Source organism: Pinus tabuliformis, chromosome 4_1, assembly GCF_031772625.1.
Source record: "Pinus tabuliformis cultivar Carrire ecotype Pingquan chromosome 4_1, CPIR1, whole genome shotgun sequence".
Lineage (NCBI taxonomy): Eukaryota > Viridiplantae > Streptophyta > Pinopsida > Pinales > Pinaceae > Pinus > Pinus tabuliformis.
In genome coordinates, this window is record NC_142303.1 from 639,819,271 (window position 1) to 639,833,355 (window position 14,085).

Here is a 14,085-nt window from a genome sequence, read left to right on the forward strand (position 1 = left end):
CAATTCAGATCTTTGGAGACTCTCTTAATGTTATAAACTGGGTTAATGGAAAAAGCTCATGCAAAAATCAAATTCTGAAACCTTTGCTGGAAGAACTGCAGGTATTAATAACATCTTTTAACAGCTTTTCCTTATGTCATATCTACAGGGACAACAATGATTCAGTGGACAAGCTTTCTAAGGAAGGTTTGCAGCAGAATCTGGGAGTCTGGAAAATAGTTGAAGATCGTCAGGGACAGATTCATACATCAGATCAGCCAGCCCATGCATACCAACAATGACATGTTTTGTTACTCTTCTTTTTCAGTTACAGTTTTACTCAGACTTTATACCTGTACTTTAAAGTATTGGAAAGACTATGTTTTTTCATGGACATAATGAACACATACTTATTGTAAGGGTTGTTTTCCTCTTTTCTATTCGAGGAGACCCACTATACGATGGTTTTTGGATGCCCTCTTGAAGGAGGGGATGTTTTTGCACCTGGCTGAACAGTACATAACAACTGATATAATATGTTTGCAGCTGTCTTTTTTGAGGTCAGATGGTCCTAATGGCAGGAAGGACGTCTCTTTTTTGATTGCATGAGCAGTCAAATAGTAGCAACTGAAATGCTCACAACATATGCAATGTAACTTTTTATTTCCCTAATAAAAAGTTTGCTTTTTCTTAGAAAAAAAATAAAAAATAAATAAAATAAAATATTAAAATTAAAATTAAAAAAAAATTGTATCAAGTTTTTTGTAATTTAAATTTTGTATTTAAAAAAAATAGATTAATCATTTGTAATCCACTTTCATTAAATTTTATTTAATATAGTCTTTAAAATGAAGGTTTATAAAACTCTAAATTGTAATTTTAAACTTTTCAATTAATCATGCATAATGCCCAATGTTAACTAGTTCAATTGTAACTTTTTTTATTAGTATCATGTTGAGGGTCAATCACTTCAATTATAAATTTTCATGTGATTATCAGTTGGATGATGATCAAGATTAAAGATGTATTGATGTAACAATTTGTTTTGTTTGTATTTCAAATATAGGATTAAGATGAATGTTTAATGTTATGTACAAAGTTTAGGTCTAGGGTTTATTATTTGAAAGTTGATTATCTCTCGTGAAAAATATATATTTCCAGTAGGTTTATCATCGTGGAATTATCAATTTTTGAAATGCAAGTAATCTCTCATTACATCAACTCTATTATGAAAAGCACACAACGTGATAACAATTCTTGTGGTGCATGTGCTTGATATAAGCCTATCAAACGTACATCAACCACATTTATTGATGTGGTTATGCTAGTCTTGTCAACAATTTAACAAAGTATCCTTTATCCTTAACTATATCATTAAATATAAACCTAATGGAGGAGTGTCGCACAAAGTGATTTCAACATACTAAAATATCATCCTTAACTATATCATTAAACGAAAACCTAAAAGAAAGAGTCAACTAGCTCCACAAAATGATTTCGACATGCTAAATTTGACATATTACTCAATATGGAAATATAAAAGAACACATATGCACTTTATCCTTAACATTGTTTTTCCAACATTAGTAAAGTTATTTACTTCTCACACATATCTATAAATTTTTATGTATATAAAATATAAATTTAATTTGTAGGAAATTTCTCTCTCTCTCTCTCTCTCTCTCTCTCTCTCTCTCTCTATATATATATATATATATATATATATATTAATATGAATATATTTCCATGTATTGGATACATCTATATAGACTCCTGTTGTGTTGTACAACAACCCCCCATTTCATAAAATTTTTCTTTTAAAATCATAATATGAAATGGGTCCCTTTTAAACATAGATGTGTGAATAAATTGGTATTAACTTATTATTAGAAAAAACCCTCATCAAAAGGTCCGACTGAAATATGATACCCCTTTTAAACAATGATAAAACAGGTCTTTTAAACAAATCATAAAGCTTTTTATTATTATGATAAAGCGATCGCAAGATCGCTTATCACAATAATAAGAGAAACATAAATAAAGGCCCATTCAATTACTTGATCCGAAAAGGGAAATCGCTATCGGATATCGGGAAAAGGCAAAGTGCATCGTATATAAGGCACCCCCATTCCTCCGATGCGATAAAAGGTATCGCTATCGGCAATCAGCTGTGGTAATCAATTCATTAACTGTGACACCTTCAAATCCCCCGATGCTATAAGGCGTATCGCCATCGGCGATTGGCGATATCGCAATAGTGTAAGTAAAGTGACCCGAGCCCTGTCCCGATTGGCATACATTAAATCAAGGCGCATGTTTCTAAGCATATTAAAGATTGGCATGCATTATATCACCTTTGGTGATTGAACGATATTTTGGACTATTATTAAAACCCTCCCTTTCACGTTGCCAATCATCAAATGCGATTAGCCGCCAAAAATCTAAGCTACGTTGAATCAATTATTCACCATATAGACGTTATGATGGATATTTAAAAGCTCCCTTATCATGATTAACAGGTGAAGCGGCCAATTAATGAAGCAGTTATGCCCAGATTTTCCACTTAGATTCTATCTACGGCAATTTCACTATGATCTTTGTTTACTCGCTAAGAGATATAACTCTTTCATATTGGCTCATGTTATCTATTTCTTGGTATCATGCTGGTTTCCTTCCTTGTGCAGAATTCCGTCGACGTATCAAGTTTTAAACAAATGGGAAAGAAATCCAAGAGATCTGCTGCAACAGCGGTCCCTGCAGTAACAGTCCAACCCACCAATGACCCAGGACCAAGCAAAAAGGGCCTAATTTCAGACACTACATGTCTCGGCCTTGGAAATACAAGCTGGCAAAGCATCTATAATTTAATTGAGGTAGAAGAACCGGAGGAAGTGTCAGAAGAAGCTACTGCAGGCTCAACTAATAAATCAGACGCCTCCCTGAAAGATTTGGCCGACTCATTTTTACACAGGATAGCAGCTCGGGAGAAAATTCTTCCTTACACTGATGTGGTCAGATGGGTGGTCGAACAAATTCCTGTTTCTAATAGGACGTTTTGCACAGTTGATGGAAGAGTTTTCGGTTCATTTCAGCCTGACGACTTGAGGAAAATGTATCATTTGCCCGAACCTGAAAAGAAATACAACAAAGCCTTTCTGGAGAAATTCGCAGAGGAGAATGAGACAGAATCAGCCCCGATTAGACAATGGAGACAGAATCCCACAAAGCACAAACATGAATCATCGGGTAAGTACTCCGTGGATTCCTTGGCATCTCCTTACTGTTACGTTGGGGCAATGATGTGTAGGATGTGGGGAATGCATGATTCAACAAAATTTACTATCGAAATGGTTCCTTTAATGGAAGCGGCTGTTAGTAGTTATGTCGTGGATTGGGCGAATATATTGTCTGATAAATTAGCCTCTGCAATTCTTGATTTTAGATTCAATTCACGCAAAACCACCAGGACTATTCCCCCCTTCTATTACATCGCTTATGTTATGGATATGCTTTGCTTTAATTCTGAATACTCGATACTTGGGTGGAGGTGGACGCCACAGGACCCTAAACCAATCCACATCTATCATCAGATGTTATGGAAGGCACATTATAAATACCACTTGTATCAAATCTGTAATGGTTTCATGTTGCCTATCTATTATGCCATTTTTGATAAGCCTGCCCCAAGGATTTCCGAGGAGGCAGAAAATGACTTGACTGCTGTGGGGAATTGGTTCGGGGAAGATAAGTTCCAATATATAAGGGTGTTTGGTAGCGCCACCAGACCCCATGTCCTCCCATTGTATGTACCTGATAAACTGTTGGCACGAGAGTTAGCTTACCAACTCACAACTGTTGGAACATCCAAAACTCTGAGGACTTCTAAAAAGCAGTTATGGCCCATATTCCCTTTGAGATGCGGTGTTTATACCATACTTGATTACAAACATGCTGAAAATGAGACAGGAAATATAAATATGCTCAATCTTGCGACCATTCCTAATAGGCAATTCGATCCCCGGAAGGTTGCCTATAATGTGCTTGAACAGGCCAAACTTACTAAGTTTGACCATGAAAAAGATGAATTTGATGATCTATTTTCTTCAGCAAAATCATTGTCTCAGGTTAAAACATTGGCCAAGATGAAATATAATGATGAAGCACTCGTAGAATTCAATAGGCTCAGAGAACAGAGGTTGCAAACTCTGCCTCTAGACTTATTGGTTACTACACCAACAACTAAGTCAAGCGAGCCTAAATAGAAGAGTATTGACAAGCCTCCTGCTACAGAGAAAATTCCCGAAAAGGGAAATGAGCCAGAGAAAGGAAAAGAGAAGGAAATAGAGCAGGAGAAAGAAAAGAAGCAGGACAGTGAAGTTATTGATTTAGAGACTCAAATTGATCCCAGACTCCTCAAAGAGTGGAAACAATTTGACTCTATTATAAATCATCCCGAGACTTCACAAGGATTCGGCACACCTCAAGTGACATTCAGTCAAGAAACAACCACGACTACAGTTCCAAGTCAAGGGACCAGCGGCCTACCCAGTAGCAGGGATGCGGAAATAATTCCCAAAGATCCATCCGATCAGATTGTTTTACAGATAGAAGACATACCACCATTAGATGTCTTTTACAGTCCTAAACACAGGGTTGTGGTGAAAAGGCGGAGGAAAAGGAGGAGACTTCATCAATCTTCCCTTTTGCTGGATCAAACAGAGATGGCTAATGTGGTGTGGAAGGAGGAATTGAACCCTTCCGATGACCTTACAAAACTATCCCAGTATGCCGGAGCATATTTGGCAGCCACCATGGATAAAGCCTCGGAAGTGAGCAATCTCCTTAAGGAAAAAGATCAAATGATTGGTTCATTGCAGTCGCAGGTGTATGAAGCACAACGAAAAATAGAACAATTAGAACAACAACTATCAATACAGCAGCAGACAAACAGCCAATTAAATGAGCAATTGCTCAAAGAGAAACAGAGGATAGATTTGAGCGCGGTACAGAAACAGAAGGAATTGTCCGAAGCATTGGCCAGATTAAAGGTGATGAATGAACAAATGAGCAAGACTAAGGATGAGCGAATCGCTCAACTGTCACAAGAAGTAGAAAAGTTCAGGAGCCTTCCTCAAGTAGTAGAGTTCAGAACAGAAGCTCTACAAATCAATAAGGCATTGATTACACAGCTAAAACTGCTATGTCATAATATTTCTCTGGCTGAACCTCTTTGTGAGATTACTACATCAATAGTGGATAAATCAGTTGAAGCTAGGCAGGATCTAGAACAGGACGATGAGACCTTAACCAGCTTTCTTGCTTGGCAAGACTCCCTTGAAGGACAGGCTTCGGATCTGCCCAAAATTCTAGAGTCACACAAAGACATCTTGTTCCTAGAATGGTAGTCACAACTAATTAAGGCAGAAAGAGAAACCTCAAGATGTCGGTTATCTACTAGCAATTTAATTGAATTTTTTCAATGACACTCTTTATCTGTCTAACATGATTTCACAGTGTAATCCAGGTAAATTGACATCGGCCAAAGCCTTGGAACAAACATGCAATCAGGAATTGGAAAAGAATGGAAGACTAATCGCTGGCATCCAAAGTTTAACTTGGGATGCCTTTTGGTTTTTCTTAATCAAGCCATACAGTCAGAGGGCCGCACTCAAATGTTTAACTGATGCCATCAATTGCATGATCCCCGAGATCCAAGATGCCACGTATTCAACCCAACTGAATTCTCACCTAAGTCGCCCTCCAGAATTGCAACCGATGCTAGATATTTGCCAGCTCAAGCCGAAGGGAGATCATCCGAAGCAATGAATCATGCTGCCGACTGAGAACAAGCCGATTTTGAGGAGGTATTCATATTATAGTTATACCAATTAAATAACACTTTTATTTTGTAATTAGCTGGCTTAATTAGTATTTATAGGCCCTTTCATGCATTTGGAAAGGGTCATCAATTTTTGTATAAACTCGAATCAGTAAGTCATACTATTGTGCTTCTGAGTTATTTTTTATGAAGACTGGGCCAATATTCTGAATTTTGACGAAGAAAGCTTTGATGACATGTGCATTATTGCCTTTTGTGGAAGTGTTTCTAAGTTAAAAGAAGGAATTTGAATGCAGTTAATATCGGGAGTGATTCCAATAACATATGGTACTATTATCTATGCTCTTATGTCATTTTTTTTATGTGAATCGACATTCGTTTAAATTTTGCTATCATTGAATATATGTATGTGTTTTAACAACAATCCTTGTACTTTTCACTATTGAATGTCTAAGGACTGTTATTCTTTCAATCATATCTATGTCTATGATATATATGAGGAATAGTGTAATAATGTTTGCTTGATTGCTTTGTTCAACTATTTGGGCTTAGTAATTATCATATGAATAAATATCTTTGTTTACCAACAAGAGTCATCTATATGCCTGTTTGTGGATGAAGACCATCAAAAGTTACGCTAAAAGCAACAATTTCCCGGGATAGGATAGTTGTTTATAATTTTACTTTTAGATTAAATCATTCATCCATTATCATTAGATATTAGACAATCAATCATTTATCCATCCTATTTACCAATCATTGGGAAGCTGGTCCCATTATATCCAGTCGGAGCCATCACACCAAACGAAAAAGGAGCTGCCTTTAAGGTCCGGACTGGGTGGTTATCCCCGATGTTGATGCAGCGATTTTCGAGGCTTCAACATTTTTGGCACTAGAAGGAGGGCATGAACTGTGAATGGTGAGCAAACCCAAACCTATAACCCATTCTGAGAGTAAATCTCCCTCCACCTCACCTCGTACCTCCCGTTTGCATGTTGGAACTCCAGTATACAAGCGAGAAGAAGAGGAATCAACTACCACTGCTCAAACCCACCATACTTCAGAACTATTAAGTCTTGAGTCCCCTGAAGTTCAGTCTCTCATCCATAAACTTCAAGGATTTTCGATATCACCACAGAAATCTGAGGTATCTCAAGGCAGTGAGACTTCGCAATTCAATCTACCTCACCCTCTCACCAGACTTTAGAGCGAAAAGTTCGGTATCGAACCTACTGAGTCGCCTTTACATAAATGGAAAAGGGCAAAAAAGAATACTGAAGGATTTGACAGTGAAACATTCTCATCAACATCTTCCATCTCATCTTCCCCAGTGCGAAGTCAGCCATCCACTCCTCCATTACATATTGTTGTTCAACAAGGATCAGGAACTTCAACATCCCAACCTATTCAATCCTCAATGTCAACTCCTTCCCAAACATCTGGAAATATCATCAGCAATATCATCCACTACTGGTTTTTTAATGGCTCAGAATCCATGGAATAGTCCTGGTGCGGTCACCATGCCTGCACCATTACACCCATTGCCTGATTTTCCTGAAAAATGGTTACCAAAGTTTAATCCAGATGCTGGAACACAAGCCGAAGAACATATTAATAATTTCATGTTATGAGTTAACTTGAAAGGAGTGACAAAGGAAGATGTTGTCGTTAGGCTTTTCCCTTATACTTTGCAAGGATCAACTGGGTCTTGGTATTTTTCCCTGCCCTCTGGATCCATTACTAGTTGGAACATTTTCCAAGAACAGTTTCTTACTAAGTACGGCGATGATAGATCTTTAGCCACATTAATCAATGATCTCTCCAATCTTAGGATAGAGCCCAAAGAACCTATTAAGGAATTCAACTCATGATTTAATAAACTCTTGAATAAGATTCCAACCACCTCTAAACCAAGTGAGAAAATCAGAAGCGAATGGTATACAACTGCCCTACCTTAAAATATAGCTTATTTTGTAGACAGGGCTGCAAAACCAACTTTAGCTAAAAACATGAAAGAGGCACTTGTGGTAGAGAAACATATTATTGCTTTAGAAAAGAAAGCTGCTCTTGAAGATAGAAAATCCAAAAAAGTTTCTTTCAAGGATGATTCAAAGAAGAAAACCCCTAAAGATCCATATGATATGGAAGGTTTACAAAAAGTCCTCAAGACTATGTCAAATGAAATGGTCGAAATCAAGAAGCAAGTAGCTGAAACCTCAACAAAAAGGCCATTTAGAAATTTTAAGAAACCTGAATCAAAACCACCAAATGTTATATCCAACGCAGATTCAGATCCTGAAGAAGAAGAAGAAGATGAAACAGTCTTGCCATCTGAGGAACCCGAAGAAGAGGAGACTGTCAAATGTCATGGGATGTGGGATTTTATTTTACCCACCTCTGATACAGAAAATGAACAAGAAGCTTTCCCTGTGACTACCAGGAGTAAAGGTGCCCCTGAACCCGTCCAGACAACTTCGAAGAAAAGGAATGCAGGTTCCACTACTACCAAGGAAAAGATTCCTACAAATAAAGCTTCAGCGGTACCATCCCAAAATCAACCATCATCTTCAAATCTACCTTCAACATCTAAGACATTGGTAGTATCAGATTCTATGGACTACAATATTATCGAAGATATGAAGAAGACTAAGGAAAATATTACTATGTTTGAACTTAGCAAACTCAAACATCAACAGAAATTACTTCTTAAGGAGTTAAATGTCGTTCCTTCTTCACCCCGTCCTAATGCTGTATTGTCCATAGCTGCTAATGATTTAGGCCAACCACCTTCTGGTAGAGTGGAAGCTATCAATGCGGTCTTGATTGGGGTTAGATCAAATTCCCATACTCCTCCTTTCCTCTTAACCTATGAGATCTATAATAGAAATCTACACAACTGTTTGATTGACTCAGGGGCTTCCTCTAATATAATGCCAGCTTCAGTTTGTTCGAAACTGAACATCGAACCCTAAAAGTCTGCAATTCATATTGTACAGTTGGATAGATCTAAGGTCCAAGTTTTAGGGGAGATCAACTCAGTGACTATCAGGTTATTAGCTGATCCTAGAGTGGTTCAAAGAATTGATATTTTGATCGTTGATATACCTGAATTCTATGGGTTGATTTTAAGTAGAGATTGGTATGAAAAACTCCATGGTTATATTTCTACCGATTGGTCCCATATGTGGTTACCTTATAAAGGAAAACTAAATCAGATCAAGATTGATCGGGAGAAACACATGACCCATACAGTTACTGAGTTTGAACAAGAAAATCAACCAATAGCATTCAATAACAATATTTTGGGGAACTATTCATCTGAATCATTCTTTGGCAATTTCACTACCCAACCATCTCCTTTCCCAGTTAATAATTTCACATCTCAGATCGAAAACTTTTCACAAACAGATAGCTCAAGATGTGTTAATGTTGTTGAGGAAGCTGTAAATAAAAATGTTGATAATTCTTTATTTTGGTCACTATATTTTGACGGGTCTAAATCTAGTGAAGGTTCAGGAGCAGGATGTATTTTAGTTAGTCCTCAGGGAGAAAAAACTATGTTATCATGCATATTGGAATTTGAATGCACAAACAACACAGCTGAATATGAGGCCCTAGTTCAAGGACTTTACAAAGCAATTGGCCTCACGGTTCAATATCTGAAATTGTTTGGTGATTCAAAAATTGTTATTAAACAGGTTAGAAATTCAATTCATTGCCTTTCTGCTCATCTAAAACACTATCAGTCTCTGGTACAGGAACTCGTCTCTCAATTTTTAGCATTCAATATTTCTCCCATCCCTAGGTCCCAGAATGCAACAGCAGACCTGCTAGCTAATGTTGCTTCCAGACTCCTACCATCCGAAGATTACAACCCGATAGATTTTCAGTAGATTTAATTTTTAGACCATCAATTCTCGATAATGTCACCAATTAGAGAGTGTTCAATCATGATGAAGACATTTTAAACTTCTTGACTTCTGACAAGTCCTACGATGACCAAATCATTGATGAAAGTGATCATGACCTTCAGATGAAAGAAAAGCAAGAGGAAAACTCAATACCAAAACCAGTGGTCAAGCTTGAAGATCTTTATGATATTAAAGACAGGTTTAAACGGGTGACCAATTCAAAACTCCAGAGTTCCACTTTAAGATTTGAATTGATAAACCTAGGTACTGAGGAAAACCCTCAAAACATCAATTTGGGACTAGGACTTTCTATAGAAGAAAGAACAGCATTCATTAGGCTGTTAACAAAAAACAAATATGTCTTCGCTTGGAAATATGATGATTTGAAAACATACAATGCATCAATCATTCAACATACTATTCCAATGCTTTTTGAACAAAAACCAGTGCAACAGAAGTTAAAAAAGATTCATCCTAACCTAGAGAGTTAAATAAAGGCTGAATTAAATAAACTCTTGAAGGCTAAGATAATTTTTCCTGTGAGACATTCAAACTGGGTCTCCAATATGGTGCCTGTTAGAAAGAAAAATGGCGATATCAGGATTTGTATTGATTTCAGAAATCTTAATAAGGCAAGCCAAAATGATAACTTCCCTTTACCTACTATGGAGCAGACATTACATTCGGTAGCTGGTTCAGAACTAATGTCCTTTTTAGACGGTTTTTCAGGATATAACCAAATTCTGGTTCATCCTGATGACAGGCTTAAAACTACCTTCAAAACTAAGTGGGGAGCTTATGCCTACCAAAAAATGCCTTTTGGACTCATCAATGCAGGAGCTACATTTCAGAGAGCCATGGACATAGCGTTCAAAGGATTGCTCAATAAATCAGTAGTTGTCTATTTAGATGATATTACTGTATTTTCCAAGAAAAGGTCTAATCATTTACATGATTTAAAACAAATCTTTGAACGTTGTAGAAAGTATGGTATCTCTCTTAATCCAAAGAAGTCCTTTTTTGCCCTTAACCAAGGAAAACTTTTAGGCTTCATTGTTTCAAAAGATGGTATCTTTATTGATCCAGACAGAATTAAAGAGATTTCTGAAATTCCATTCCCTCATAATAAAAAATCCATGCAGTCATTTTTGGGTCAAATTAACTTTGTTAAACGTTTTGTTCCAGATTTTTCCCAGATTATTTTACCATTGCAAATGATGATTAAGAAAAATTCGGTGTTTAAATGGGGATCTTCATAAAAGGAGGCATTTGATTCCATTAAACAATCAATAATTAATGCTCCTGCTTTAAGCACTCCCAATTTTTCTAATCATTTCATACTATATACCCTCGCATCTGCTTTGTCATATGCAGTAGTGTTGACTCAAATTAATGATCAAAACTTGGAAGCACCAATTTCGTTTTACAGTTCAAATCTTCAAGATGTTGAACTAAATTATTCGGAAGTTGAAAAACAAGCCTTTGCTGTGTACAAAGCCATAAAACACTACAGGCCCTTCCTCTTAAAAGCTCACACAAAAGTTATAGTTTCTTTTTTAGCAGTAAGACAATTACTAGTTCAAAGGGAATTAGGGGAAAAAAGAGCAAATTGGGTCACAGCATTACAAGAATATGATTTGGAAATCAAGCCAGCAAAGATTGTCAAAGGCCAAGGTTTTTGCAGGTTGTTAGCAAGAGCATCCAACATTCAAGAACCTGAAAGTACAGAGGATACTGAAGAAATCAATCAGATAAGTACCACAGGTCCTGAATCACAATATACATATCTGATTTTCTATTTAAAAAATGGGTATGCTCCCTTTAATCTCTCCTATAAAAACAAACGTGCCATTAGATTGAAAGCAAAAAACTTCACAATTGTAGATGATGTATTGTTTAGGTGAAATTATGATTCAATTTTATTAAGATGCTTAGAAAAACCTGAAGTACAAAAAGTTTTGCAGGAACTTCATGATGGACCAATAGGAGGACATTTTGGAACTGATACCACAGCTGACAAAATCATTCATGTCAGGTATTATTGGCCCACCTTGTTCAAAGATACTCATGAATATGTAAGGAAATGCCAAAGTTGTCAAACATCCAGTGGAAGACAAAGAAAGCTAGTTTTCCCTTTGCAACCAGTCAACATTGAGAAACCTTTTGAGCAATGGGGATTGGACATCATTGGAGAAATCACTCCACATTCATCCAAACAGCATAAGTATATCCTTACTGCCACTGATTACTTTACTAAGTGGGTTGAAGCAATTCCTTTAAAGACAACAAACTCTGAGGCAATTATGGAATTCATAGACCAATTCATTATTACCAGGTTTGGTGTCCCGAATGCTCTTGTTTTTTATAATGCATCTTATTTCTCTGGAAATTCTATGTTTGAGTTCGCTATCAAAAGGGGATTTAAATTGAGGTATTCTGCAAATTACTACCCTCAGGGCAATGGTTTGGCAGAATCCACCAATAAAAACCTTATTAGAATTATTAAGCGAACTATTGAACAGAATCATAAAAACTGGCATAAATCTTTGATATTTGCACTATGGGCTGATAGAATAACTCAAAAAGCCTCTAGAGACACTTCTCCATTCAATCTAGTGTATGGAAAGGAAGCTGTTGGGTCCCTATAATACTAGTGATTACCCCATTACTATTGTAGTTATACCCCTTATTTATATTGTTGTGCCCCTATTACCCACATATTGTTATTTCTGTGCCCCATAGAATCCCTCTATTATTATTTTTGTGGCTTTATATTATTATTGTTAGGTCGGCTGGATTATATTGTGACTCCTTAGACTCCTATATATAGAAAGGAGGTTTTGTCATTTGTATCATGAAAGAATTGTTCATTTATGTAATGTAAATGAGGTTGCCCCCTCGAAGAGGCTGAATTCTAAGGCGTTGATCTATCTTATCTATCTTTTCTTGAGCTGGTTTCATAACATTTGGTATCAGAGCTTTGGATTCTAGGGTTTCGCTGCTCCAAACAGGTCATAGTGGCATTTTCGCTATAACTTTTTTTCTGTGACGTTTCAGAAGTCGCAAAAAAAACCCATTTGAGAAGAAATCGCGCTGAACCTTGGGTCCGAATTTCAGAGTTTTTCGAGCGATATTTTCGGAGATATGATCTGAGGAAGTTAGTCTTTTTGCAGACTCCTGAATTACACTCAAAACAGGTGACCTGGGGAAAATCGTCATAACTTTCTTTCTGAGCATCGGATTGAAATTTCGTAAGAAGTTACAGAAAGAGGACGGACTGTAGTTTTCTTTTATATATTTTTCAGAGTCAAAGGTTGAAACAGTGACACGTGGCACGTCGTACAAGTTCGCTCTACTGAACTAGTCTATAATCAAGTCACTGTGGGAGATTTCGCATAACTCTTCCTTGGAGAATCCAATTTGGGTCAGACTTGTGGCATTGGAAAGAGGACACAGAGGGCTACTACAGGTCACAAATTTAGAACTAGATAATTAGAAAGTACAGAGATACATCGGAGGCAATATCGAGCTCCTACAAAGTGAAAAAAGGTGTGTAGATTTTCTTTAATTTTTGCTTAAGCTTGGTTTGAAAATTTATTTTGAAGGAATTCAAAGGGCATATTAGAGAATTATTATCGGTAACTGATGCCCCGAGGAAAGAAAATGCAAACACCTAGTAAGGAGCCTGAAAGCTCTAGCATGACTCATGAAGAAGAAGAAGAAATGCTATATGATATATCAAAATTACAAGAACAAGTGCAACGAGTGTCACTTGCACAAAAAGCAACAGAATCTAAAATGGATGGTTTAAGGAAAGATGTAGAAGCTAAGATGGACGGTTTAAAGAAAGGTGTAGAAGCTAAGATGGATGGCATGGAAGCTAAGGTGAATGGCATGGATGATAAGATGGATAAGTTGCTACAAGAAATGGTCACTAAGGGTGAAAGAGTACTAAAGGAAACTCATGATGAGAACAAAAGAAATGTTAATCATGATTCCATAGACTCTAATGTTGGATCGAAGACTCACCATGTTCCAAAAATCGATATGAGGAAGTTTGATGGCAAGGATCCCGCCACATGGATATTACAGATGGAGCAATTCTTCGATCTCAATAATGTGCAAAACACACAAAAGGTACGTATGGCAACTTTATATTTGGAACCAAATCAATTTGTATGGTATCAATGGCTTTGTTCTCGTAAACAGTTTATCACTTGGGCAATTTTTACGGAAGAATTGATAGCACATTATGAGGATACAAAAAGAAACACTTTTTTTAGCCAAATGATAAGTCTCAAACAAAAGGGTTCAATAATGGAGCACATTGAGGAGTTCCAAAAATTGAACATAAGG